Source organism: Durio zibethinus, unplaced genomic scaffold (genome assembly GCF_047325235.1).
Source record: "Durio zibethinus cultivar Kanyao isolate XHJ-2024 unplaced genomic scaffold, ASM4732523v1 HiC_scaffold_392, whole genome shotgun sequence".
Taxonomy (NCBI): domain Eukaryota; kingdom Viridiplantae; phylum Streptophyta; class Magnoliopsida; order Malvales; family Malvaceae; genus Durio; species Durio zibethinus.
Genome location: NW_028323015.1, coordinates 365,001 through 370,000, shown reverse-complemented (window position 1 = coordinate 370,000; position 5,000 = coordinate 365,001).

The following is a 5,000-nucleotide window of genomic DNA, read 5'->3' as shown; positions in this document are numbered from 1 at the left end:
CAAATCCCACACCGAGGGTGCGCAGGTGCCGATGGTGGTCGAGGCATGTGCCCGCAACAAGGGCCAACGCGAGCCGATGGTGGTCGAGGCAACCGCCCGCACCAGCTCGAGGCATGTGCCCACACCAAGGCCCGGCATGTATCGATGGTGTTCGACGTAGGGGCCATCTTCTGCTGATGGTGGTCGAGGCAAGAGCCCGCACCAAGGGCCAGCGTGTGCCCATGGTGCTCGAGGCAACCGTCCGCACCAGGGCCCAGCGTGTGTCGATGGTGGTCGAGGCAACCGCCCGCACCAGGGCCCAGCGTGTGCCGATGGTGCTCGAGGCAACCGCCCGCACCAAGGGCCGGCTTGTGCCGATGGTGTTCGAGGCAACCGCCCGCACCAGGGCCCAGCGTGTGCCGATGGTGGTCGAGGCAACCGCCCGCACCAAGGCCGAGCGTGTGCCGATGGTGGTCGAGGCAAGCGCCCGCACCAGGGCCCAGCGTGTGCCGATGGTGGTCGAGGCAAGCGCCCTCACCAAGGCCGAGCGTGTGCCGATGGTGGTCGAGGCAACCGCCCGCACCAAGGCCCAGCGTGTGCCGATGGTGGTCGAGGCAAGCGCCCGCACCAAGGCCGAGCGTGTGCCGATGGTGGTCGAGGCAAGCGCCCGCACCAGGGCCCAGCGTGTGCCGATGGTGGTCGAGGCAAGCGCCCTCACCAAGGCCGAGCGTGTGCCGATGGTGGTCGAGGCAACCGGCCGCACCAAGGGCCGGCGTGTGCCGATGGTGTTCGAGGCAACCGCCCGCACCAGGGCCCAGCGTGTGCCGATGGTGCTGGGGGCAAGCGCCCGCACCAGGGCCCAGCGTGTGCCGATGGTGCTGGGGGTAACCGCCCGCACCAGGGCCCAGCGTGTGCCGATGGTGCTGGGGGCAAGCGCCCGCACCAGGGCCCAGCGTGTGCCGATGGTGCTGGGGGTAACCGCCCGGACCAGGGCCCAACGTGTGCCGATGGTGGTCGAGTGAACCGCCCGCACCAGGGCCCAACGTGTGCCGATGGTGCTGGGGGCAAGCGCCCGCCCCAGGGCCCAGCGTGTGCCGATGGTTATCGGGGCAACCGGCCGCACCAGGGCCCAGGGTCTGCCGATGGTGCTCGAGGCAACCGCCCGCACCAAGGCTCAGCATGTGCCGATTGTGATCGAGGCAACAACCCACACCAGGGCCCAGCTTGTGCCGATGGCGGTCGAGGCAAGTGCCCGTACCGAAGGGCAGCCTATGCCGATGATGGTCGATGCATGTGCCATCACCATGCGCCATCATGTGCCATTGATGGTCGAGGCCTTGGCCGAAGTTCGATTTTGAGCCACGGTGCCCATGCTTGGCTCCAGCATGTGCTGCGCCGCATTTTTTTCACTCGGGACAGCATCGCCGGAGCATCGCCGGAGCATCGCCGGAGTACCGCCGGAGAACCTGACCGGCGGCATTGGGGTTCCGGCGATTGGGAGGGGGGCCGGGGGGGTGTGCGCACATGATGTGCGATGGGTGCTGGTACTTGGCCTTGTGTTGGCCCCCTATCCCTCATCAAACCTCTGAGAATTCACACCCCCTTAAAGAGCATTTGAGATTTTACAGGTTTGCTACCAGTAGCCGTTAAAGTGTCTGAAATGGGGACACTTTTTTCAAACGGTCACAAAATCTTCTCTACTTCGAGTTTTTAGCTGAATTTTTTTGTGCATGCCAACAAAAATAGAAGGATCATGCCTACAAAATTTGGGGCCAAAGATCCTTATAAAAAAATTTTAAAAAATCCCGAACCGCAAAAAGTTTCGAAAATCATGAAAAATAGAAAACGAGTCATCTTCCAACGAAACTTCACGTGAAGGCTTAGGAGACCATTGTATGAATTTACAAGCCATAAAAATGGCATTGGCACGGCAGAAATTTGAAGATGTGCCTAAACCCACCAGGGCCCAGCGTGTGCCGATGGTGCTCGAGGCAAGCGCCCGCACCAGGGCCCAGCGTGTGCCGATGGTGCTCGAGGCAAGCGCCCGCACCAGGGCCCAGCGTGTGCCGACGGTGGTCAAGGCAACCTCCCGCACCAGGGCCGATAGTGTGCCGATGGTGCTCGAGGCAACCTGTCGCACCAGGGCCCAGCGTGTGCCGATGGTGATCGAGGCAACCTGCCGCACCAGGGCCCAGCGTGTGCCGATGCTGGTCGAGGCAAGCGCCCGCACCAGCGCCCAGCGTGTGCCGATGGTGCTCGAGGCAACCGACCGCACCAGGGCCCAGCGTGTGCCGATGGTGCTCGAGGCAACCTGCCGCACCAGGGCCCAGCGTGTGCCGATGGCGCTCGTGGCAAGCTCCCGCACCAGGGCCCAGCGTGTGCCGATGGTGCTCGAGGCAACCTGCCGCACCAGGGCCCAGCGTGTGCCGATGGTGCTCGAGGCAACCTGCCGCACCAGGGCCCAGCGTGTGCGGATGGTGCTCGAGGCAAGCGCCCGCACCAGGGCCCAGCGTGTGCCGATGGTGGTCGAGGCAACCGCCCGCACCAGGGCCCAGCGTGTGCCGATGGTGGTCGAGGCAACCTGCCGCACCAGGGCCCAGCGTGTGCCGATGGTGGTCGAGGCAACCGCCCGCACCAGGGCCGATAGTGTGCCGATGGTGCTCGAGGCAACCTGTCGCACCAGGGCCCAGCGTGTGCCGATGGTGATCGAGGCAACCTGCCGCACCAGGGCCCAGCGTGTGCCGATGCTGGTCGAGGCAAGCGCCCGCACCAGCGCCCAGCGTGTGCCGATGGTGCTCGAGGCAACCGACCGCACCAGGGCCCAGCGTGTGCCGATGGTGCTCGAGGCAACCTGCCGCACCAGGGCCCAGCGTGTGCCGATGGCGCTCGAGGCAAGCTCCCGCACCAGGGCCCAGCGTGTGCCGATGGTGCTCGAGGCAACCTGCCGCACCAGGGCCCAGCGTGTGCCGATGGTGCTCGAGGCAACCTGCCGCACCAGGGCCCAGCGTGTGCGGATGGTGCTCGAGGCAAGCGCCCGCACCAGGGCCCAGCGTGTGCCGATGGTGGTCGAGGCAACCGCCCGCACCAGGGCCCAGCGTGTGCCGATGGTGGTCGAGGCAACCTGCCGCACCAGGGCCCAGCGTGTGCCGATGGCGCTCGAGGCAAGCTCCCGCACCAGGGCCGAGCGTGTGCCGATGGTGCTCGAGGCAACCTGCCGCACCAGGGCCCAGTGTGTGCCGATGGTGCTCGAGGCTGCCGATGATGGTCGAGGCAACCTGCCGCACCAGGGCCCAGCGTGTGCCGATGGTGCTCGAGGCAACCGACCGCACCAGGGCCGAGCGTGTGCCGATGGTGCTCGAGGCAAGCGCCCGCACCAGGGCCCAGCGTGTGCCGATGGTGGTCGAGGCAACCTGCCGCACCAGGGCCCAGCGTGTGCCGATGGTGGTCGAGGCAAGCGCCCGCACCAGGGCCCAGCGTGTGCCGATGGTGGTCGAGGCTGCCGCCCGCACCAGGGCCCAGCGTGTGCCGATGGTGGTCGAGGCAACCTGCCGCACCAGGGCCCAGCGTGTGCCGATGGTGGTCGAGGCAACCGACCGCACCAGGGCCGAGCGTGTGCCGATGGTGCTCGAGGCAAGCTGCCGCACCAGGGCCCAGCGTGTGCCGATGGTGGTCGAGGCAACCGCCCGCACCAGGGCCCAGCGTGTGCCGATGGTGATCGAGGCAACCGACCGCACCAGGGCCCAGCGTGTGCCGATGGTGCTCGAGGCAACCTGCCGCACCAGGGCCCAGCGTGTGCCGATGGTGGTCGAGGCAACCGACCGCACCAGGGCCCAGCGTGTGCCGATGGTGCTCGAGGCAACCTGCCGCACCAGGGCCCAGCGTGTGCCGATGGTGGTCGAGGCAAGCGCCCGCACCAGGGCCCAGCGTGTGCCGATGGTGCTCGAGGCAACCGACCGCACCAGGGCCGAGCGTGTGCCGATGGTGGTCGAGGCAAGCGCCCGCACCAGGGCCCGGCGTGTGCCGATGGTGATCGAGGCAAGCGCCCGCACCAGGGCCCAGCGTGTGCCGATGGTGGTCGAGGCAAGCGCCCGCACCAGTGCCCCGCGTGTGCCGATGGTGGTCGAGGCAAGCGCCCGCACCAGGGCCCAGGTGTGCCGATGGTGGTCGAGGCAAGCGCCCGCACCAGTGCCCAGCGTGTGCCGATGGTGGTCGAGGCAAGCGCCCGCACCAGGGCCCAGCTTTTGCCGATGGTGATCGAGGCAACCGGCCGCTCCAGGGCCCAGCGTGTGCCGATGGTTATCGGGGCAACCGGCCGCACCAGGGCCCAGGGTCTGCCGATGGTGCTCGAGGCAACCGCCCGCACCAAGGCTCAGCGTGTGCCGCTGGTGATCGAGGCAACAACCCACACCAGGGCCCAGCTTGTGCCGATGGCGGTCGAGGCAAGTGCCCGTACCGAAGGGCAGCCTATGCCGATGATGGTCGATGCATGTGCCATCACCATGCGTCATCATGTGCCATTGATGGTCGAGGCCTTGGCCGAAGTTCGATTTTGAGCCACGGTGCCCATGCTTGGCTCCAGCATGTGCTGGTGCCGCATTTTTTTCACTCGGGACAGCATCGCAGGAGCATCGCCGGAGTACCGCCGGAGAACCTGACCGGCGGCATTGGGGTTCCGGCGATTGGGAGGGGGGCCGGGGGGTGTGCGCACATGACGTGCGATGGGTGCTGGTACTTGGCCCTTGTGTTGGCCCCCTATCCCTCATCAAACCTCTGAGAACTCACACCCCCTTAAAGAGCGTTTGAGATTTTACAGGTTTGCTGCCAGTAGCCGTTAAAGTGTCTGAAATGGGGACACTTTTTTCAAACGGTCACGAAATCTTCTCCGGTTCGAGTTTTTAGCTGAATTTTTTTTTGTGCGTGCCAAAAAAAATAGAAGGATCACGTCCACAAAATTTGGGGCCAAAACTCCTTCTAAAAAAATTCTAAAAAATCCCGAACCGCAAAAAGTTTCGAAAATCGTG